Source organism: Suncus etruscus, chromosome 7, assembly GCF_024139225.1.
Source record: "Suncus etruscus isolate mSunEtr1 chromosome 7, mSunEtr1.pri.cur, whole genome shotgun sequence".
NCBI classification, from domain to species: domain Eukaryota; kingdom Metazoa; phylum Chordata; class Mammalia; order Eulipotyphla; family Soricidae; genus Suncus; species Suncus etruscus.
In genome coordinates, this window is record NC_064854.1 from 56964134 (window position 1) to 56988917 (window position 24784).

Consider the following 24784-nt stretch of genomic DNA (forward strand, 5'->3'; position numbering starts at 1 on the left):
AGCCAGAAAAGGAGCCATATGAGGGCATGCACTGCAGTGTCAGCTGGATACTTTTTTTTTTTTTTAGATTTGTTTGTTTTTGTTTTTGGACCACACACCTGGTGATGCTCAGGGCTTACTCCTGGCTCTGCACTCGGGGATCACTCCTGGAGGGGCTCAAGGGACCCTATGGGATGCTAGAGATAGAACCTGGATCAGCTGCATGCAAGGCAGGCACTGTCCCCACTGGACTATCTAACTTTGATACTCTGTTTTTGGCTTTTGATACTCTGTTTTTGGCTTCTCGCATTCCCTTCCCTTAAGATCTCTGTTCTTGCAGCAACTGGGGTACCCAAGATTTGGTCCAGCCCTCCGCAGACCCTGACTTTGCATGATGTCTCTATAGAGCCAGGACTTTGGAATCCTTCATTCAGTTTCCTTCCAAAGCAGCCTCTCCTCTGCCCTTTCCTTCTCTTGCAGTGATGGGCAAGGCACCAGTGGGCACTCTCCCCTTTGCCCTCTGCCTCTGTCTCCCTCTCTCCTTTTGGTTCAGATGGCCAGAGAAAAGACGGACTGTACCAGAAAGTGCCGTGGAGCAGCCCTAGCATTATTGGGTGCTGCAAGAACTGGGCCATTCCTCCTGATTTCTGGGTGTTTCCTTTGTAATCCCACTAGGGGGCGTTTTGTAAAAGGGGGGGATGGAAAAACCAGAGGCTTTAAAAAAAAATCGTGCTGCTGAAATTTCAGCAAGAGGGGAAAAGAGAGAGCTCTGAGAGAGCGAGAGAGCAAAGCAGTCCCAGGCTTCCTGCCTGCCCGCACGTCAGTGGGCAGAAACCAGGCACGCTGAAGGAGACTGGGAGAGAGAGAGACAGAGAAAGACGCAGAGCCGGAGAGAAGTGAGATCCTCCCTGACCCCAGGAACGAGCACTCGAGCACTCGCGGAGTGGAGGCACCTGACTTTGGGGGCTATCGCTAGCTCTGCCAGCTGGCTTGTTCTGTCTCTTTCCTGGATCCCCTCTTCTTGCTCCCAGCCAAGGAAGGAAGGAAGAGAAGGGACAGAGGGGCAGAGGGGGCTCTGTCTGGAGGTGAGCGCAGCCTCTGCCCTCAGGAATTTGCTTCGCAGCAAGCTCCTCTCGGTTCCCTTCTGCCCATCCCCAGCCCGGTAAGTTCAAGTGCACTTGCTTCTGGCATTTCCTCTCTGAGCGTGATTTCAGGACCACGGACAGCTACACAGTGCGCGCCCCCCCCCCCCTCCCCTTTTGGTGGTTGGGTTCCTGTTTCTCTGCCTCCTGCCAGGATCTTGGCACTAAGGTTATAGCTCTCTCTCGGCTGCCAGTGGAGCCCAGCTGGGATCTGCTGCTTTTTGCTTCTGCGTAGGGACGAGGAAAACACCCAACGGTGTGTGTGTGTGGGGGGGGGTGTTCAGGGGGGACATGATGGCTGGGCACAGTGGTGGTGGTGATGGTGGTGGTGGTGGTGTGTGTGTGTGTGTGTGTGTGTGTGTGTGTGTGTGTGTGTGTGTGTGTGTGTGTGTGCTCGCAGATGCCATTGCAGGAGACAGGTGAGGTCTGAGCTAAATTGCCGGTGGCTTTTCTGCCTGTCTGTCTCTGGTAGGGCTGTTCTTTTTCCACGTAGATAAGAAGCCCGGCTTGGAGAATTTAGTTCAAAGTGTACCTTCTTTAACTATTTCTCCACCTGGCATGAAAAGTGTGTCTAGTCAAAGCCCAAGGGGATGGGTGTCAGGCATAGAAGGGGAGTGAAAGTTACTTGCTCTGAGCTGGCTTATAGCTTGCGGGAGATGCTTTGGTAAAGGTCCGTTTGCCCAGTCTGACCTTTTTCTTTCTGTCCAGGTTGCAACAGGTGAGTGTCAGACTGGATGAGTAGGGGAGGGGATACTGAGGTCCACCTAACTGCAAGGTGGTGGGAGAGGGGCAGTATTTGGATCTCTGCAAAGATTGGCTCACATAGACTGTGCTCCTGAACCCGAGGCAAGGGGACCCAAGAAGCCTTCCACTTTTGGGACACCCTTGACTCCTGGTTGTCTTGGGAAGAAGACTGGGGTACCCTGGGACTCATAGAAGCAGGGGTGTGCTCTTCAGCACAGAATATTCCTCCAGCTCTTGCCATTTCTTGACTTTGTTCAGATACACTTTTATTTTTTCCCCACATCCATCAAGCAATACTTAGGAATCACTCCTGATGGTACTCAAGGGACCATATAGGATGATGAGGATTGAACCTGGATCATGGCAAGTGTCCTCCTTGCTGTTGCTCAAGCCTTTCATTGAGATGCTTTATGCAAAGAGCTTTTCTCTCTTCCTCTGCCTCTATTTTCCTCCCTCTCTCTATTTTCCTCTCTTTCTCTCCCTACTTCCCTATCCCCCTCACCTCTCTCCCTTTCTCTCCCTTTTTTCCTCTCTTCCTGTCTTTCTCTATCTCCCCCTCTCTTCCTCTCCACCCTTCCACTCTCTCCCCACTCTCTAACTCTTCCCCTTTCTTCTTTCTACTCTCTCTTCTTATCCCTCTTACCCTTTTGCTCCCTGAGCTCTGAAGTCGGTTTGATGCCCCTATGTCTTTGCTTTACCCTGAAGTCTGTATTAGCCTCTCATCTCAGCCCCACCCACACCTGCTTGAGGAGGGTCACTCCACAAAGTGTGGGGATCTTCCTTATCATCTCTGTTTCCACTGAGTCAGCCTCAGGTCTGTGGAGGGCAGAGTGGCTTGCATTCAAGACAGGTTTCTTGGAAGGGTTCTCCTGGCCCTGAATAGACCCTTAAGTATTTGCATTCTGGTTACTGCCTTCAAATATTTTGAAGGGTCTGGAGGGTAGCCTTGCATGCTCTAATCTCCAGCATACTTGGAGCGATGTCTCTCTTCTTGAAATTTCCTCTCCTGGGCCTCCTGCCACCTAGCTGAGGGACCAACTTTGCACCCCTAGTTTTGAGGAGGGACAGAGATCTGAGTACAAGAGACTGACTGATTCTGGGCTAATTCTACTTTAGTTGGACTGTGTTGGGGCCACATCAGGCAGTGCTCAGGGCTTATACCTGGCTCTCTACTCAGGAATCGCTCCTAACCATGCTTGGGCATCCCTATGGGTTGCCAGGCATCAAACCTGGGTCAGCACCATGCAAGGAAAGTGCCCTTCCTGCTGTGTTATCACCCTGGCTCCTGGTTCCAAAACTCCTTGACCTCTCCCTGGGTTGGCAGAAAGCACTGAGCAGCACAGAGGATGTCAGGGTTCAGGGGATGCCAGGAAAGAAAGGCTGAGACATAAACATAGTGGAGCCCCAGAAGCTGACTTGGTATACTCATGTCTCTGCCCTCCCACTATGCCCCATCCTTGAGACTTGTGAGTTGATGGGCTTGGGTGAAATGTCCCTGTGGTTTTAAGCAAGAAAAGTCTGATGTCCTTGCAGGGGCTCTAACCCAAAGTCACTCTCACTTATGGAAGCGACTGCACTTACTGGTCATTGTCACTCAGGCCCCTCAGCTTGGGTTCCTTTATTAAATGAGGTCAACTAAAGTTTCGGGCCAGATGGGAGCCAGTATGGGGCAGGATTTCAGATGTGTTCAGAGCCCAGCATGTTCAGAATCATGAAGCATGGGGGTTCCTCCCATGGCTGAGGCAGCCAGGGTCTGACTGCAGAGGGACTCCCTAGTCATCTTGGGGGGAGGCACCCTCCTGGCACAATGTGTGGGTGTCTGGTTTGGGGGTGCAGTACCCCAGAGGTCTTGTGTGGGGCTCAGTGCCATGGATCTTGTTTCTAGGGTTCAGGCTTTTCTCTCCCATGAGTCATCTCTGGAGAGTACCTCTGGTGAGCACCCCAAGGATACAGGAGCACTTCTGTTCAGAAGCGTGCCCAGAGATCCACAGAGCATGGGAGACAACTTACCTGCTGTGATGCTTTGTTTGGGTGGGAGGAGGTGGGCCAAGGGGTGGCTGAGCTCCACCTCCCCTGCAGCCATGTTTTACCTGGACAACGGGGAGTTGCTTTAACTTTCTGCAAAGGTCTAGCTGGCATGGGCTAAGATGCTTTGATTGCAAGTATTTGGGTGGCTGTGCAACTTCAGATGAGATCCCCACAAGCTCCCTGTGTATCTTTTTCACCAGCCTCCGTCCCCCAAACCTGCCACCCTTTACTCAGCCTCCACAGCTGCTATCCCATTATGTATCGGCTGGAACCTAGACTTTTTAGGAAGTCTAGGGATCAAACCTGGGGCTTCAGCATACTTGGCACAAGTGTCCGCTTCAGGCCCAGCCTGGAAAGAAAAGTGTTTCAGAGACCGAGATGCCATTTCTGGGTGGGTGCCGGAGATGGTGGGAGAGGGGGCGGCAGGCACTTAGTACCCAAGATCCTGGGCATGGTGAGGGCATTGATCATTTCAAGTCTGTATGTGTGGGAGATGAAGACAGAAATCAACCATCAAATCTAAATACTTAGTCACTCACACTCATTTATACTCACACACATCCATTCATACTCATACAGTCGTATCCACACACCTACATTAATACTCATTCAATTTCACACTCAGACATTCATATAGAGGTACATTCATATTCACATTAATACGCATACTAAATTCATACTTTGCACACTCATTCACTCATATTCACATGTTCATATTCACACATTCCTATTTTCATTCATATTCACACACTCATCTATTTGTACTCATTCATAGTCACACATATACATCCATCCTCATTCATTTTCTTTTTTTTTTTTTTTTTTTTTTTGGTTTTTGGGCCACACCCATTTGACGCTCAGGGGTTACTCCTGGCTATGTGCTCAGAAATCGCCCCTGGCTTGGGGGACCATATGGGACGCCGGGGGATCGAACCGCGGTCCTGATCCTTGGCTAGCGCTTGCAAGGCAGACACCTTACCTCCAGCGCCACCTACCCGGCCCCCCCTCATTCATTTTCATACCCATACATTCATACTCACACATTCCTATTCACAGACCATACATTCATGCACATTTCTCTTCACATCCTCATCCATTAATACGCACACATTCATATTCATAGACTCATACATTCATGCACATTCATTTCACACTTGTACAAATTCATACATGTTCACAATTCCTACACATTCATGAGAACACTCATTTTCATATTCACACACTCACATACTACTTGTTAAAACACTGTGAATTACAAAGTTCTTCATGATTGGATTTCAGGCATGCGATGCTCCAACACCAGCCCTTTATCAATTTCCACTTCTTTCCTCCAGTGTCCTAGTTTTCCTCCCCATATTCTTGTATGCTCAGACAGACAGGCAGACACACACTTCCATACTCCCATACACTACTACAAACACATGCCCATATTTATAATAAACTGACACCCCATTCCTTTCTTGGCTGATTGACTGGCTCCTTTCTTGCCTGCTGTGTATCTGTGACTCACAATGGTATGTATGTATGAGGTGGTATGTATGTGTGTGTGTGTGTGTGTGTGTATGCACACACACATGCATCTGACAATACAAATTAAGCCCCACACTAAAAATCCTGCATTCTTTGTAGCTCTATCTGTAGCCAGGGTCTCCAGCATTTGTCTCAGTCGGCCATTTACATCCTCTGCACAGAAACATGCCTGCAGTCTCCATCCACTGGGAGACTTGGTTAAGCACCTTCTTCCAGGGTGCTGATACTTTCTCAGTTTACCTGCCTCACAGGATCAGGCACCAACCAGGTGCTGGGAAAACTCCTTCCTGAGTTGGCTCATCCTCAGAGCCTCTGAGACCCATTAGTTAGGAGACAGCTCAGCAGGGAGTCTCTGAGTTTAGATACCCCATTCACAAGGGATGAGCTCCACAGGGCACCCAGGTGGGTGGTGGGGGACACAGAGCCTGTCATTGTTCTACGACTTCATTAATAAAGTTCGGAACAGCTCACCATCAAGCTGGAGTTTCATTGGAGCTATGGATAAGAGAAATTGGAGGGAATTAGCATTTCTTAGGCATTTCTAAATGCTTATAATAATCATTGCTTCTTGGGGACCAGAGTGATAGCACAGTGGGGACAGCATTTGTATGCAGCTGACCCTGTTTTGATTCTCAGCATTCTATAGGGTCCCCTGAGCCTGCCAGGAGTGATTCCTGAACACAGAGCCAGGAGTAACTCCTGTGTGATCCAAAAACAAACAAGCAAACAAAGTTATAGCTTCTAGACCCGGCCTCCCTTGTACTCAGCTGGTATTACCAGAGTTTGAATACAGCAAGAAGCCAGCAGGTCAGCTGGTAAAGCAAATTTGAACCTCTCTGTTCTCTCCCCTTTCCCCACCTCTTTTTGTCATTTGCTCCTGATAAATTATGCACTACTGAGAACCTAGCATTGTAATCATCTGTGAAGGAACAGCTTAGTGGCATTAAATACACACCAGGCAGCTTGCAAACCAGGACTGCTCTTCTGTTCCAGAACCTCAAATTCCATTTTCCCAAATGACTTCAACTCTGCACCCTACATAAGAGCTCCCTGTTCCGTCTCCTGACACCTGCACTGCTTGATCTCCAGCTCTGGGAACTTGACCACTTATGGTCTCTGCAACAAATTTCATCCCACAGTTTGTCCTCCATTTGGTTTATATCACACCCACCCACCATGTCTTAAAGGCTCAAATGTGTTGATGAGTTTCATTCATTTGGTGATGAGCTTCAGCCAACTTTTTTTGGAGTGGGGGCAGGCCCTGTGGTGCTTAGGACTTACTCATATCTCTGCAATCAGGGAGGGATTATTCCTGGTGGGTTTAGCAGGCCATATATAGTGCTGAGGATCCAATCCAGGTTGGCCAAGTGCAAGATTGGCTCTCTCCCCATTGTACCCCTGCTCTCACTGTTGATTAGCACAGTGATGCCTCCAAACCAAGGCCAAGGGAGCCAGCAGACTCCCAGGAATGTTCTGGAAGCTTTTAGTTCTGTGACCTAACATCCTCCCATTGGCAACTGTCAGAGCATCAGCTGCTCCAGCCATCGGTGACTCAGTGGATGGTTCTTGCAGGGCTCAGGAGAGGTATAGGGTCCCTTTTATCCTGATGTGCTCATCACCCTCTGAGCTATGAAGGAGACAGAGAGGAAAATGCCAATCCCAGAACAGAACAAATCCACATCGCCTAATACTTGGCAAAAGCTTAGCAACATGGTAGTGCTGGAATTTGGTCTTTGATTTCGTGTAGCACCTACGAAGGGCTACATCCCTCCCCCATATGTACCACCCCCTACTTTTGAGCCCTGGCAGCTGGCATCTCTTTGCTGCGAGAAATGCCCCTCGCCAGCAGTGAGTGTGTGCTGTGAGCTTTGGCCACACTAGTGCTTGGCTCAACTCGCCCTTAATACATGTTTGCTTTGACAGTCAATTAGCAGCAAAATCCTGTACATAACTGGGTGCCCAAACAAGGTGACATTGTTCATTGTCCCTATTTTCCAGCGAGAAAAGTGAGGCTGAGTGGTTTTGTTTGTTTGTTTGTTTTGTTTTGTTTTTTGGGTCACACCCAGCAGCACTCAGGGGTTATTCCTGGCTCTATGTTCAGAAATAGCACCTGTCAGGCTTTGGGGACCATATGGGATGCCGGGATTCGAACTGCCTTCCTTCTGCATGCAAGGCAAAAGCCTTACCTCCATGCTATATCTCCAGCTCCGAGGCTGAGTGTTTTAAATGGATGTAGTCAACTTGGAGGCAGGGAGAGTTTGGACCACAGCTAGTGGTGTTTTGGGTTTGCTTGTTTTTTGTCTTGGCGCCACACCCCTCACTACTCAGGATTTATGCCTGGCTCTACCCTCAAGGTTCACTCCTAGCAGGACTCAGGAATTGTTCCTGTCTGTACTCAACTGTGTCAGTTTAGTCCTGGAAGTGCTCAGGTTATTTTGCCTGTGCTCAAGGCTCATTCCTGACAGTGCTTGGGGTTACTCCCAACTCTGTGTATGCACAGGAATCACCCCTGACTCTGTGCTTAGAGATGACTCCTGGTTCTTTCTTAGAGATCAAACCCCACATGGTGCTCAGGGATCACTCCTGGTTCTTTCTTAGAGATCAAAGCCCACTTGGTGCTCAGGGATCACTCCTGGTTATGCTGGGAGGTCATTCTTGCCCCTATGCTTGGGGCTCACTCCTGAGAATGCTCAAGTTTTACTCCTGCCTCTGTGTTCAGACCTCCCATTCTGGCAGTGCTGAAGGTCAAGGAAATATCTATGGCCTACCCTCTCCAATTCCTCTAACACTTTCAAGAGTTCTTCTGACATTTAATAGGGTGTAGGTACAGCATGTCTGGCAAAGAGTATGCCAGGAGGCATTTACTGGGTAGTGGGCACCACCACAAGCACTGGCATTGGAACCAGCTGACCAGTGGCCTGAGCTACCCTGCCTATGTCCCCAGTGCTGACTGCCCCACTGGCCCTCCTAGACCTCAGGTCAACTTTAAGACCAAATCCTCACTGTCTTCTTTGGCATCAAAACCCAGGCAACATGCTCTTTTAAAGTGCTAGTGAGAAGTCTTCGAACAATTAATTGCCAGGACATGCTGCTGTTCACTGGGATCTGACATTGGAACCTTCAGAAAGCCAGCCTGGGCCTCCCTTTGCACTGAGCCAGCACCCCAGAACCACTGGATTTACCACCTCATCTCCCTGCTCCGGCCCGATGTTGCTACCATTCTGTACTTTACTTATGAAATATCTCTCCTTCCTTTATAATTATGTTTTCCATATGAAGCACATAGAACAGCCACCTCCTGGCTAGGCGAGAGTAATTGTTTGAGATGTTTTTGATGGCGTGCTATTTCAAAGGCTGGAGTTGAGAGAGATTACCTGGAATTTATCTCCACCGGTGCAGCTCCAGAGGCTTGGAAACGGCATCTCTGTGCACCCCGCATCCATGCCGATGCTCTGTTGCTTGAAAAGGGTTTCCACAATCAAGAAACCCTAATAACAACTGGAGCTTGGGCCAGACTTTTATGCAGGACTGTTGACCAGCTGTGAGGCAGGGATGCGCACTAGAGTGCAGAGTCTGGCCAGCAGAATGGACCCCTTACCCCATCATGAGGACTCATTAAGGGTTTATTGGGAGAGTGGGGAGGACACATGCTGTATCCAGGGGGCTGTCACTTTTCTGTGGCCTAGTCTGGGCTTTTGGAGCAATGGAACTTATAAAGGCAGCCATGAACTCGCCTTTCAGAACTGCTGTATTTATAGAGACATGAATGAACTCGAGGACCAGAGAAGAGTACTAGCATTCTAGGCCATGCTTGTGCTTAGATTTTAGGGGCAAAGCAGTTTGGGGCTTTCAGTTCTAGCCACCCACCCTCCGCTGTTCCCCCTGGCATGTGCCCAGTTGCAGCTCCTGAGCCCCAAGGGCTGTGGGGTGCACGGGAGGGGGGAAAGAATAAGATCTCAGAGCATCTGGCGAGCAGCAATCAGCTCTGTCCCTACTCTCCCTTCGCTCTCCAGGCGCTGTTTGAAAAGCAGCCACGAGGCAACGGAGGAAGAGGGAAAAAGCACTGCCAGAACTGAGGGAAGGCAGGCCAGAGTCTGGCATCCAATAAAACAATTTGAGGCGGCTTTTGGCTTTTTCATCCACTGCCACTCTGGCTGCCAGCTTGCTTCTTCAAGCTCCAGATGGGGGTGCGGGAGGGAATGGCAGGGGATGTGGGGTGTGGAGGCCCCTGTCTGACCTCCCTGCACTCTGGACCTCAAGTCCTGCATGGGGCTGGAGGGCCTAGAGTCCCCCCTCATTGCTCCCCAGCCCAGCTCTACTTGCAAACCTGACTCCACCCACATGGGCTAGGTGGCCTTGTGAAGTCATTTTTCTGTGCCTCAGTTTCCCTATTAAGAGACTTTTGCTTAGGGCTGGAGCAATAGCACAATGGATGAAGCTCTTGCCTTGTTCATGGCTGACCCAGGTTCGATTCCCAGCATCCTATATGGTCCCTCCAAGTATAACCATGAGTGATTCCTGAGTGCAGAGTTGGGAGTAAGCTTTGAGCACTGCAAATAAATAAACAAATAAACAAATAAAACAAACAAACAAAAAAAGACGACTCCTCATTTGGGGCCAGAGTGGTAACACAGTGGGGAGGGCATTTACCTTGCACACAGCTGACCTGGGTTCAATCCCTAGCATCCCATATGGTCCCCTGAGCCTGCCGGGAGTGTATCCTGAGTGTGAAGCCAGGAGTGATTCCTTAATGCTGCTAGGTGGGGGCCCTCCAAGAAAAGAGGCTCCTTCCTCTCCAAGTTTTGCTGGGTGAGTTCTGTGAGTCAGGGCATTTTTCACATGGAAAACTCCTAATGGCCTAGAAGGGGCTGCTTGTTGTGGTAGAGGTTGGGCTTTTACATCCCACCCATTTGTTCCTCTTCTGGGGTCCAGCAGAGAAGCCTCAGAGAAGGGAAGGCAGCTGACTGACAAGCCTATCTCCCTTCAGGACTGAGTGCAGGAGAGGCCTGTCCCCATAACTGACTTTCTGGAAAGATCCCAGGCAGCATAGTATCCCAGAGGAGGAGGAGGAGGCCACATCACTTCCCAACTGGAGCCTCAAAGTCCTCCAGCTCTGGGCCATCCATCTGTTCTCCATGTCAAGAAGGGCCAATTAGAATATTATGGAAGCTCTGACTAAAGGCTGTGGCCTCTGGTGTGTGGAATGGGGTTGGGACTGGATGTGGCCTGAAAACAAACAACAGACCAAAAGCAACAATAAAAATTCTGTGATTTTTAACAGTATGGTCAGGCTGAGGGCATTGAATTCAGTGGGATACATTAAATGGGTGAATGCAGGATGCTTACACATAGAGATGAAGTAAAAGAAAAAAATCTTAAAAATAGAGTAGAAATGGTTTTTGGGGGCTGGGAGATAGAAGGAAATACAGACAGATACAGATTCCTCCCCCATAGATTTCCTTGTTATCATTCCACTTAGTTTATATTTCACATTTCCCCACAGCAAGCATAGTATAGGATATATTTTTGTTTTCCTTCTTGTTTGGGGATCACACTAACAATGCTCAGGGGTTACTCCTGGCTCTGTGCTCAGAAATCACTCTTTACGGTGCTCAGGGGGACCATATGGGATGCCAGAGATCAAACCTGGGTTGTCGTCGTGCAAGGCAAGTGCTCTCCCCGCTGTCCTGTGGCTCCAGCCCTATTTGTTCAATTTCTTCTTGATTTCCTGCTTCTTCACAGTGGGCCAGAAACTGTAAAAGCACCAGCGCATATCTTCTTTACGCTTGTCTGCCTAGAACATGAGTCTTGATTTAGTGAGCAAGAGAGGAGATCCCTCCCCCATGTTCCTGTATTACCACCTTCCGGAATTAAAGTCAGGGATCTGAGCAAGCATTTTGGTGAGGGACTATCTAGGGTATTGCTTGGGGAGTGGTTCTGTTCTGGAAGCTTCATGCCATCTGCCTGGGGACGCAAGGAAAACATCATACAGAATATAGCATTGATGTTGTGTGTTTAGGGAATGCTAAATGTTTAGGGGGAATGATGTCTGCTCAGGGCACCCCAGGAGCTGCCCAGATATATCTGAGGGGGTGTCCAGACCTTTAGTGGTCCAAGGTGAGTTGGAACTTTGGTGTCCTTAAAGTAACAGGAGTGAAGGAAGCAGAATTGAGAAGGTGCCCAAACCTTAGCCTGCCGTGAGGGTAGTGGGGGACTAAATGGGGGAAACTAGGTATCCACTCTCTGGATACTCATGGGGAGAAGGTCCCTTTGCAAGGCTATGTTGGGGCTGAAACCCCGCATTGTATTGTGGTACACACTGTGTCTCCCTCATAGAACCAGCTGCTCCATCTACCCGAATTTCTGTGCACTGTTGGTAATCCTGTGTGTTAATGTGGAATCTTGTGTCTGAACATAGAATCAGTCATGGCCAGAGGGAGCCTGGCTTTTCAGTAATGTGTGGTTGGGACCTCTCAGGATCTCTGGTTCCCTCTCCTGGGACAGAAAAGGGCAGAGTGTGAGTATGTGTGGAGTTGGGGTTGGGGTGGGTCACTGCTTTATTGTCACCTTGTTACAAATGCCACTTCTCAGGTCATCTTACTGCTTTTTAAATGTGTTTGTTTGTTTGTTTGTTTGTTTTGGGTCACACCTGGCATTGCTCAGGGGTTACTCCTGGCTCTGGGCTAGAAATTGTTCCTGGCAGGCTCGAAGGACCATATGGGATGTCGGGATTTGAACCACTGTCCTTCTGCATGCAAGGCAAACGCCTTACCTCCATGCTATCTATGGCCCTGCATTTAAAATTTTTTATTTATAAATACATTCTTGAATTGAATAACCATGAGGTACACACTATAAAGTTGTTTATGGGTTAGTTTTAGTCATACAATATCCAACACCCTTCACAGAGCACATTCTTACCACCAATGTCCCCAGTTTCCTTCCTGCCCTCCCACCTGCCTGCTTCTGAGGGAAACCTCTTCTTCCTTCTTTTCCTCCTTCTCCTCTTCCTCCTATTTCTCCTTCCCTTCCTCCTTCTATCTCCTCCTCCTCCTTTTCCCCCTCATTTTCCTCCTCCTTTCTTCCTCCTTCTCATCTTCCTCTTCTCTTTCTCCTTTTATCCCTTTAGACACTGGCTTGCAATATTGTTACTGAAGGGGTATCATGCCTATCCATTTCCCTCCTTTCAGCACTTAATTCTTCTCCAGACTGATCATTTTCAACTCTCATTGTCATAGTGGTCCCTTCTCTGTCTTTACCACACTCCCCTGCCCTTTGTGACAAGCTTCCTACCATGGACTAGTCCTCCTGGCCCTCGTCTCTATTATATCTAGATATTAATACTGCATTATCATTATTGTTTTCTTTTGTTTTGTTTTGGGATCACACCCAGCAGTGCTCAGGAGTTACTTCTGGCTCTGCACCCAGGCATCACCCCAGCAGGCTCAGGGGACCCTCTGGGATGCTGGGAATCAAATCCAAGAGGCCATATGCCAGGCAAATGCCCTCCCCACTATGCTATATTGTTCCAGCCCAATCTTTACTTTTTTGTGTTTCCTACAAATGAGTGTGATCATCTATAGTTAACCCTCTCCCTCTGACTCCTTTTGCTCAGCCTAATGCTCTCCATATTCATCTATGTATAAGTGAATTTTCTGACTCCATTTATCCTAACAGTCTTTGCTGCTTTGGTCTTTTGTCTATAAAGAGGCACCATGTACAAAGGCTGTTGCTGAAGTGGTTCTGAGGAAGAAGGGAAGGAGAAAGGAAGCCAGGGAAGGAGGAAAGAAGCAAAGGAAGCCAGGCCCCTTGCTGACTTTCCTGCTGGCTTTTTCCTGCCTCCTTCCTTTGTTTGGAGAAGACCAGCAGGCTTCTCTCTGGCCAAGGGCTTCCCTTATTGATCATGGTGTTAGCAATGGAAATGTGGATGTTTAGACCTAATAAAAATTTCAGTGGATGGTTTAAAAAAGCAAAATTGGGAGGAAGGGAAAAGCAGTTAGAGGCCAGAGGCCTGTCTCCCATGGAGAGTTTACACACACACACACACACACACACACACACACACACACACACACACACACACACACATGCACATGTGCTCTTGCAGAATAGGATTGTGAGGGTCTCCACTATGCACCCCAGGTCCTTGCTTCTCTCCTTTAAAATACCCCCTTTCATGTGTCCTCTCTACAGTATCTCAAGGGCTCAGGCAATGATCCTCCACCCACTGTCTGTTTTTCAAATGGTACCTGATCCTTGTTTTCCTGGCAGGGGATGGGAGAGGAAGGAGATCGGGGGCATTAGTGGTGGGAAGGTCACGCTGATGAAGGGGAGGTGTTCTTTTTTTTTTTTTTTTTTTTGGTTTTTGGGCCACACCCAGCGTTGCTCAGGGGTTACTCCTGGCTGTCTGCTCAGAAATAGCTCCGCACGGGGGACCATATGGGACACCGGGATTCGAACCAACCACCTTTGGTCCTGGATCAGCTGCTTGCAAGGCAAATGCTGCTGTGCTATCTCTCCAGGCCTGGAGGTGTTCTTTTTTTTATGACTGAAACCCAACTATAAACATGTTTGCAATCAAGGTGCTTAAATAAAAATATCATAAAAATAAAAATAAAATAAAAAGTGAACATCAAATACAAGGTTCTCATATAAAAAATATAATTTAAGGGGCCAGAGCCATAGCACAGCAGTAGCACAGCATACACAAGTAATAGCCTTTGCCCAGACAGACTCTGGTTCAATTCCCAGCATTCCTTATGGTCCCCCGGCCTTCCAGGAGCAACTTCTGAGCGCAGAGCCAGGAGTCACCCCTGAATGCCACTGGGTGTGACCCAGAAATAAAAAAAATTAATAATTTAAGAGGTTGAAGCCATCACACAATGGTTAGGGTGCTTGCCATGCATGTAGTTGACCCATATTAGATCCTTGGCATGCCATGTAATCCCTGAGACTGCCAGGAGTGATTTCTGAGTGCAGAGCCAGGAGTGCCCCTCTCCCCAAATTAAGGGCCATAGCAATATCACATGAAGGAGGGCATTTGCCTTGATTGCAGCTAACCTGGGTTTAATTTACAGCATCCCATATGGTCACCCAAGTCCGCCAGGAATCATTTCTGAGCACAGCCAGGAGTAACCCTGAGAGCCACGTGTGGCCCCAAACCCTCTCCCCTTAATAATGAAAAACAGTCAGTTTCAGCAACCTGGTTACTGTGTGACATTTATGAATGTAGTGACTGCACTGCTACCAAAATTCCCAGAGTGTCTCTCTCCTCTTGCACTGTCCCTGTGGCCCCTCAGCCCACCTCTTCAGTTCCTATTTCTTTCCCACTGTTTGAGACATTTGGGAATGCCCATTCTCTTATTATGTCTCTGCAGAACAGATAAGGGAGGTCATGACTAGAGCCATAGCACAGTGGAAAGGGCACTTGCCTTGCATACAGCCCAGGTTTGATCCCCAGCATTCCTAGGGTCCTCTGAACCCCACCGGGAGTGTTTCCTGAGTGCAGAGAGGAGTAAACCACTGAGCATTGCTGAGTGTGATCGGAAAACTACAGAAACAAAACTAGATGGGGGAGGCCATATGGTATTGGTTCTCCGCCCTCTGACTCAGTTCCTGACATTGATACTTTTTGGCTTCTTCCACAGGGCTAGATTTCATTTTTCCTTATAGTCTCATACCCACACTGTTATCTCCAGTCTTCTGGTGTTGGTATTAGGGTTGGTTGCACATCTTTGCGATTGCCTAACAAGCTACCTCTGCCCATGTGCCCTGCGTGGAAATGACTGAAAAAGCCAATAGTGGAGAGTCACTTTTCTCAACTTTTCCACACACTGGACTCAGGTCACAAACCAGAGGTCATTTATTGCTCTTTTTTTTTTTCTCTCATTGTTTTCCAGCCTACTCTGCCTTGTTAGTTCATGCTCTGGAACCTTTCTTGAAACACTTTTCAAATCCTTCCTCTGGGACAGATGCCCCCAGCTCTCTCTAGGATTTTGTAAGAGCCCCATCATTAAAAAAAATTGGGGCTACACCAGTGGTGCTCAGGGCTTACTTCTGGCTCTACACTCAGAAATCATTCCTGGCGACTCGGGGGACCTTGTGGGATGCCAGGGATGGAACCCAGGTTGGCCACTTACAAAGCAAGTGCCCTCCTTGCTGTGCTATCACTTTAGCCCCACTACAAACACTTTTGCCCCAGAGCAAGTCACAGCGACCCTTTGACAATTTTAATCAGATTATGCTCTGTTCTTTCCTAAAACCCTTCAATAATTTTTCTCACACTTACAAAATATGAAACTCAAATCTCTTGACTCTGATCAGGGAAATCCTACTTGATCTTATCCTCTGCATCTCTGGGGCCTCAGGTTTATATCTTTCCCCTGCTATTCCCTCTGTCTCTCTCCCATGGCTTCCTCCAAGAGGCTCATCTCAACAGCCTTGTGACTTTGGCAATATCTGTGTCTGAAATTCTAGAGAAACTACAGGCATTGTTTAAGGCAAGCCTCATTTTAGAGACAGTAAGAGCATGACTGGAGAAGGAGACTCACTTGGCAGATGGTGGGGCCCCCAACAGAGGCATGAATGGTGCCCCCACTATCCTCTGCTCGCTTCCTCTTACACTCATCTGCTGAGTTACAAAGCCCTTTTCGTGGTGGATGCACAGAGCTGGGAACTGGGTCTGTTGTGGTTGGGGATTCCAGGCAGGCACATTTGGTTGGCCCTAAGCACGATTGTGGAAATTGACTCTTTATTTATTTTTGTGGCTTTATGTGATTTTATGGGGCTGGAGATTGAGCACAGTTCTCATGCATAAAAGGCAGGTGCATCTCAGGCACGTAAATGAGTCATTGCAAGTTTACTTAGGTGAGATTGGGATTTTAGTTTTTTGTTTTGTTTTGGGCCACACTGGTGATCCTCAGTGCAGAACTCCTGGTTTTGCACTCAGAGAACTCCTGGTGGTACTCGGGACCATATGGGATGCCATAGATCAGACTTAAGCCGGCTGCATTCAAGGAAAATGCCTTGCCTGATGTGTTATTCTTCTGGCCCCAGGTTTTGGTTTTTGTTTTGTTCCACATCCATACACATGGGCTCACTCCTGACTCTGTGCTCAGGAATCATGCCTTGTAGTGCTTGAGGAACCATATGTGGTGCTGGGAATAAAACCCAGGTCCACCTTATTCATAGGAAGTCCCCTATCTACTGTGCTGTCACTCAACTCTGAGATTTGGGATGTTAAACACAGAGATCAGAACTCAAATTTTTGAGTGACCCTCCTGGGGAGAGAGTCACCATCTTGCTTCTACCACCTGCTGAATTGGGGGTGGGGTGGGCCACACCTGGTGGCACTCAGGGATCACTCATGGCTCTACACTCAGAAATTACTCTTGGCAGGCTCAGGGGACCCTGTGGGATGCCAGGGATCGAACTTGGGTTGGCCACATGCCCTCCCTGCTGTGCTATTTCTCTGGCTCCATCATTTTTAATTTAATATATTTGGAGGGGCCACACCTGGGAATGCTCAGGGTTTTCTGTGCTCAAGAATCACTCCTCGGGGCCGGGCGGTGGCGCTGGAGGTAAGGTGCCTGCCTTGCCTGCGCTAGCCTAGGACGGACCGCGGTTCGATCCCCCGGCGTCCCATATGGTCCCCCAAGCCAGGAGCGACTTCTGAGTGCATAGCCAGGAGTAACCCCTGAGCGTCAAATGGGTGTGGCCCAAAAACCAAAAAAAAAAAAAAAAAAAAGAATCACTCCTCCAGGGCCCAGGGGACCTTCTGGTATGTTAAGGATGAATCCAGTTCAGCCACATGCAAGGCAAGTGTCCAACTGCTGCCCTATGGCTCTGGCCCCCACACCTAGGCTGTTTCAGAGTTAACAAGTTCTGGCTTTCATTGAGGTTCTTTATCATTCCTCAAGCAGGTCCCTTTTTCAGAGCCCAGCTCCTTTTCTTGGGGTATCATGAGGGTCCCAGAGCAGCAAGAACCTCCAGGACCTAAGAGCCATCGAGCTTGGCCATCTAAAGTCTCTCTGTGCTCTTGTTATCACAAAAGCGCCTCTTTTTCCCTTACCACATGGGAGCTCATCCCAGTGAGTCCCAGTCTCTCCTTTTTTTTTTTTTTTTTTTTTTTTTGCCTCTGTGGCTTTGCCGAAAATCAGGAGCCATTTGTAAATCCCATCACCTCCCTGCAAAGCAGCTATTTCTTTGAAGGATTTTACTGTGTGTTCTCATATTGATGGCTTTGGAAAAATACGAGAATTTTAAAAACAGTATTCTCTCTCTTCTAATTTGTGCTGATTTCCCTCTCCCTCTCTTTACTTCTCCTCTTCTATTCTCCATCTCTTGTCCTTGGGTTTTTCGAACCTGCGTGTCCCAAAGCAGGTCTGGGTTAAACTTTTCTCATCTACTGTCTGCAAGAAGGGCCTTTGCTTAGGGTCAGGGCACTTTCTACTGGATTCACAAACTTTCTCTGATTATGTGTTAAGAGGGGTAAGTCACTCCTGGTAAGAACACTCTATACTTCCTTTTTTTATTTAATAAATCTATTAAAAGAAAATGTATCATAGTTGACATAACTGATCATAATACATTTGTTCAGGATGACAGGAAGCAAAGTTATGAAAAATATAAAGAAAATAGGAGATCTAAAAAGAAGAAATAAAAAGAGAGAATTGGGGGGCTGGAGAGATAGCACAGCGGTGTTTGCCTTGCAAGCAGCCGACCCAGGACCTAAGGTGATTGGTTCGAATCCCGGTGCCCATATGGTCCCCGGTGCCTGCCAAGGGCTATTTCTGAGCAGATAGCCAGGAGTAACCCCTGAGCAATGCTGGGTGTGTCCCAAAAACAAAAACATGTTTGTTTCTGCAGATGGTGTCCATGGTTCAGGGGTGAATGGTCAATGTCCAATCAGCTGAAGTCTAAGTGAAGTGACTATGCCAGGTGTTCAGGGTGTAAGGTCCCACTGCAGTTTAAAATGCTGTGTTCTCATCTCTATTAGAGAAGAACTTGTTTGCATATGTAATCTTTTCCCATATTAATGTGCCATGCAAAAAGGAACAGAGCCACAGGCATTATTGGAGGTCCAGGTATCAAGACCAAAAATCCCCATAATCTTTTTCTTACATGGCCTCTAGACCAGGGGTCTCAAACTCGAGGCCCGTGGGCCGTTTGCGGCCCTCCATACAACATTTTGTGGCCCTGCCCTAGAGGAATCTTTTTTGTTTTGTTTTGTTTTAGTTATTTGGTTCACATCCCCCAATGTTCAAGGCTTACTACTGACTTTGCACTCAAGGATCACCCCGACTTTACCTCCTGCGGCTCCCAGGTAAATTGAATTTGAGACCCCTGGACAAAGACTTGTCTACTAGAATTCTATACAAAACAGATCCCGGGAATGGGGGAAATTGCCACTACGTGAAAAGATATTTAGTCACAGTTATGGTTATTAAAGGAATGTAACAAAAGAGATATTCAGAGGAGATTTTTTTATGTCCTTTTTAAGTCTTTTGAAATAGGCAGGGAAGAGTTAAGATCTGGAACCCAGCTTCAACCTGTGAGTTGGTTTTTTGAAGTCTAGGGAAGATGGCTCCCAGCAGTCACATATCAGGGAGTATACTCAAGCAGGGGGCTTCTCAGCCACCGAGTCTGGTAGCAAGCAAAAGTCCATGGTAGAGGGAGGTGAAGGAAGAGGGGCCGCAGAGAGTGAATCAATAGCAGCTGAGTGTCGGTTTCTTATCTTGTAGAGAATCTATCTTTTCTCTTTGGGGGCTGGTTGACATCTCGGTGGAGTGGGGAGAATTTTCTGCTTCGTGAGAAATTAAGCACATGGAGTATTATCCAGCAGATCTTGGGCATTCTGTTTCCTTTCCTAGGAACAATATAAAATTATGAGCATTGTGGTATCATGGTAAACTAAGTACAGTTGTCTTCATACTCATACATTTTGGGAAATGAGGACTGATGAGAAAGGACCCCAGTGCAAGATGGTCAGTTGTACAGACTGGTTTATGCACTTGGGAGGAGCTACTTGGCCCCTTTCCCCACACTTTTGGGCACCCGGCTTCCCGGTCTTGCTGTGAAGGCCTGACCTGTGGGTTCCATATTCCTGCTGTAGGGTTTAGTACAGGGGGCCTCTAGGTTAGCTCCCCTACCCTCCCCCCAAAGAACCATCCCAGTTACCAGTTTCGAAAGGAAATGTAATATCTTCCACTCTATACTTCCTATTTCTTTATTTTGGGTGGGGCACACCCAGCAATGCTCAGGAATTACTCTTGGCAGGATTGGGGGACCTGTGGGATGCTGGGGATTGAACCCAGTCAGCCGCATACAAGGCAAATGCCCTCTCTGCTATGCTATTTCCCTTCTTATCCAACTACACACAGTTGAAGTGGCTATACCTGGGTGAGACATCATTTAATTTTAGGAATAAATTGCTAAGAACCTCTCACACTGGAAGTTTAAAGGTAAAGCACCATTAAATAAGAAAATAATCCATAACCTGAAAAGGTAGTTCCAGGATTGAGACACTTGCCATGCATACAGCTGGCCTCATTGGATTCCAAGAACATTACCTATGGGAGTGATTCTTGAACACAGAACTGGGAGGTGAACCCTGAGAAGATGTGGAACTGGCAGGTGTGGCCCAAATGCCACCCCCCATATTTTTGTTTTTTAGCAAAATTGGAATATCCTTGGACACTCCCCAAAGAGCTCATGAGTGGTAGTGGTGCTCCGTGGTTCTGTGGATGGGCTTTAGAGCAGAAACTTGGATCATTTGCAAGAGTCAAGATTAGCTCCCTGACATCAGTGTGGTCTCTTTGGTGAGATGAATTTGGTAATTTTTTGGTTTTTGGGTCACACCTGGTAATGCATTGTGCTCAAGGATCACTCGTGGCTGAGCACAAAAAGGAGTACTGGAGAATAGAACTCAGGTGTGTACAAACAAATGGACCCAGCCTGCTGGACCATCCCTGAGTGCAGCAATAAACACAGAGAAACACCTTCAAAGACCACATCAAGGGTTCAGGAACTGTCCCAGGTCCTGGAATTTTTTCTCTCTCCTGCCCCCTCCTACTCCTCCAGGACTATCTCTCTGCTGGAGAAACAAACGTGGTAGGGCAAGCACATAGCATTTATTGATGCAAGTCTGTAGGATCTATCTCCTCAGCATCTTCTCCATCTAGCTATCCCTCCCCTGGCCTAAGCTTCAAGCTCAGATTAGCAGCCTCCTTCCTGCAATCATAGTGCTCCCTCACTTCCCTCTGCACATCTTTCTTACTTTCTAGGCAATTCTCTACTCTGGGCATGGAAGGCCCATAGGTATGTCCACACCCCTGCAAAGCACCTTCAAATACATCTCTTTCTTAGGATGGCACAAGAAATACTTCAACTGGGCTCTGAGGGCTCAGCCCTGGCCTCTGTCTCTGTTCAGCTTTTCTTCCTGAACAATCACGCTAGAATGTGACCATGTTCAGGGCTGACTCCTGCCTCGGTGCTTAGAGATCACTCCTGGCAGGTTTCAGGGGACTCTCTGGGATGCCAGGGGTCGAACTTGAGTAGGCTTTGCTGCTGTACTATTGGTCTGGTCTGGTATTTGAGCACCAAGTGGATAGGGGTGATCTTCGGATGAACTCTAGACAAAAACTATTATGAGTTCCTTCTTGGGTGTCTGTTTAAAAAGAGGATCACAATCCCATGGGAGTAAGGTAGCCATTCGGGAGAAGAACATTTTAGAAAGCATATGCCTTTTCCTCCCTCTCTCCTTACCCCTGAATCTAAAGAAATCAGAAAGGTGACTGCACTGGCAATAAGAGGAAATCATTTTGTCTATCTGCTGGGCAACTATTTATTTACCTAAGTATCCACTTATATATTTATCCAGTCAACCATGTAGTACTACACATACTGGCACTGATAATATGATACTAGAAAAACAGGGTCTTTTGGAAGGATGATGCAAGGAAGGGGGATGGTCATGCCAGCGCCTAGCAGGCATGAGGACCGGCATCCCCTGTTGACCCACATGAGTGAGGTCTGGCCCTGCCAGCAGCTTCGATGACGAATGGACATGTTGTATCTCGGGGGGTGATTCAAGAGGGCAGGATCTGTGGCCAGATCACAGAAACACATGCATTATTCACAGCTCAGACTGGAGAGGGGAACAGGGGCACTGGCCAGAGCTGATGCATAGGGAACACGACACTTTCCCTGAGCTTTGTCGGCTGAAACAGAAGCTGTGGGAGGGGGAAACAGCTGTTTCCAGTTCAGCCAGAGTGAGGAGTGTGTTTGGGCGCTATAGTTGGCAATGTGCAGGGCTGAGGCTTGACTCCGTACTCAGGGATCACTCCTGGCAGTGCTTGGAGAACCTTATGAATGCTGGGGATTGAATCCTGGTCAGCTGCATATAAGGCAAACTCTGTCCCTGCTGTGCTATCACTCCTAAGCACATGGCCTGGAATAGATATTCCCTGAGCGCTCTCAAGCATAGGTGGTTCCCACAATAAAGATGACCCTCAACCACTTCTCATCACCATCTACAGTAGTGCTCAGTTCATTCACTCGCTTTCCGTCCCCGCTAGTCTCAGGGCTCGAGACTCCAGCGTTTTCCTCTGCCAGCATGGACTAGGTGGGGTGCCAGGGCATGGGGTCATTTTTCTCGTCTCTGGCTTCCTGCCACTGTAACATTGATCAGCAAAGTCGATAGCTCTGTGGTCATACTCTCAGCCCCGCCTGATGTGTGCAGGAAGTGGGTACAGTCCAGCTCCCTTGGCTGCCAAGAACACAGAAGCTCTCACAGCCCCAACACAGGGCTCTTGTAGGGTACTCACCCCCCAGTCCAGGCAGAGAGAAAATGGTATCATGGCAGGCACAGACAGGTTATGAATTCATCCACAGCTTCATTCCTAGCCATGTCAGAGGGGGATTCCCTTTCTATTTGTTTTTTTTTTTCTGGTTATTTTATTATATTTTTTGTGTGTGCACAGGCCATACCAGGCATTAAGCAGGGGTTACTTCCTGGCTCTGTGCTAATGAATCACTTCTGGAGGGCTTAAGGGACCTTGTGGGATGCCAGGGATTGAACCTAGGTTACCATATGCAAGGCAAATGCCCTACCTGCTGTGCTGTCACTCTGGTACCATTGTTTGATTTTGTGTATGTGTGCACAGGCCAGACCTGGCAGTGTTCAGGGCTTACTCCTGGCTCTGAGCTCAGGAATCACTCCTGGATGACTCACTCAGGGGAGCCTATGAGATGTCGGGGATCTCTGCTGTGCTATTACTTTGGCGTGTGTGTGTGTGTGTGTGTGTGTGTGTGTGTGTGTGTGTGAGAGAGAGAGAGAGAGAGAGAGAGAGAGAGACAGACAGACAGACAGAGACAGAGACAGAGAGTGAGAGAGAGAAAGGTATTGCTTGATTGATTCTTATCTCACCAACAGTTCTCTCAGATCTCAATCTTCCCAGGGGATCCCACACAACCTTGTTGAGTTTTGACAGTGCCCTGGTATTGTCAGAGACCTGGATGGATGTCCCTGAGACCCAACTTTGGTCTGAGAAACTCAGAGGCAGTGTTGAGGGGGCCAGAGATTCTCAGGCTCTAGGGATACTGGGCACAGCAGCCAGCCCTAAATCTAGCCAGGACTTTCAGGTTCTGCGTTGGAGGGGACATGGAGCAAAGATTTCCTGGGGGACAGAGAGACTCTAGGGATCCAGTTGAGTTGCCCTTGGGAACCCAAGAACCAAGTTACTGGGGCATGGGACAAGGGCAGGAAGATGTTTTGGCATCTGTGGATCCCTCTTGAGCTGAGTTTTGGGGCAGCTGATGTGGGAGTGAAGAGACCTATGTATCAGAAGTTGGGCCTGGAGATCCTTCCTCTTTACACACCCTAGTCTTTTTGTTTTGTTTTGTTTTGGGGCCACATCTAGTGGAATTTAGGGGTTACTCCTGGCTCTGCACTGTTGACTGTGCTTGTGGAACCATTGGGACCATAAACGCCAGGTCTGCTGCGTTCAAGGCAAGCATACCTTTCCTACTGTACTGTCAATCATTCCAACCCCCCCCCCCCGCCGTTTTCAGTAAATACACTCTCCATAACATCTGGGGCTTTGTCAGTATTGGGGACTAAATTTTGCATCACCTGGAAATCACGAGGCTTGTGCAAGGCCAGACTGCAGGGATGATTTCATTTGCGATTCCTCTGGGGTATTTGTGGCACCCCCAGTCCCCACCTTGCTGCTGACCAGGCAGAGGGGCAGTAGGTGGGGAGCGCCCCAGACACTCACTGTCGATGGCATCACCAGTGTCTGGCTGTCTCTGGAAATGGCTCCTGAGGCTCCCAGCACAGGCAGAGTAATTACAGTTGAGGCCCTGATGAATTGGGGGCCAGTAATTAAAGCGCCTATTGATTTTCTACTTAGGAGTTCCCTGTAGCAACAGAAATGGGGAGAGGAGGGAGTCCAGAGCACTGGGCAAGAAAGGAATTTGCAAACAGGGGTGGGAGTGGGGGTGGGAGGCTCAGGGGGCATGAGCTGTGCATTCTGCCTCATTCATCACTGACCCATCTGCCTAGAGTTTAGAATTGGTTGGTTAATCAATATGCTTTGGGGCAAATGTCAAAGGAGTTAGGTGTTTGTGGGCTGTATGTTAGGGGTGACTATCATTTGCAAAGGCTTCTTGTCTTAGACCCCCCCAAATCATTACTCTTTAATTTCTTGGCTTCCTTTTTTGATTTGTTTTAGGATACACCCAGCCCATGCTCAGGGATGACTTCTGGCAGTGCCCAGGGGACCATATGGGATGTCAGGGATGGGACTCTGGCATTGATTGCATACAAGGCAACTTACCCATCGTACTATCTCTCTGATCCCAATTTTTGGCCTTTTTCCTTTCCTTTATTTTTTTTTTTTTTCGGTTTTTGGGCCATACCCAGGGGCATTCAGGAGTTACTCCTGGCTCTTTACTCAGAAATTAATCCTGGCAGGCTCAGGGGACCATTGGGATGCTGGGGATTAAATCCAGATTGGCTGCATGCAAGGCAAACATGCATGCATGTACTGTACTGTCTCTTTGGCACCAATTTTTAGCTTCTTTTTGTTAAGAATTGAAGTTATCACCTCAGTCTCATCATTAACCTTCATTGGGCAACCAACCCATGGGGCTGGACCTTGTAGACACAAGGAAACATGGGCTAGGAGAGGGGAGGTGAGACAAGAGAAGGTTCTAGTAGAAGGGCTAACTTGGGAGAAATGATCATGGACTAGAAAGCAGGAGGCTGGATTCCACAGAGCTGGCCATGAGATTGGCAAGGGGAACTATTTATGTTCCCAAAGGATCCAACACAAAAACCTTCAAAAAAGAGGAAGTAG

At 48.2% G+C, this 24784-nt stretch overlaps 1 protein-coding gene across 2 annotated transcripts in view; it reads left to right on the plus strand.

Moving 5' to 3' along the window:
* Positions 1-738: 738 nt before the first annotated feature.
* Positions 739-24784, plus strand: part of TNR (tenascin R) — a 262025-nt gene continuing 237979 nt past the window's right edge. For both annotated transcript variants that reach the window (XM_049776399.1, XM_049776400.1), the window contains exon 1: positions 739-1141. The gene's annotated coding sequence lies outside the window, so the exon portion shown is untranslated. The remainder of the gene's footprint in view (positions 1142-24784) is intronic.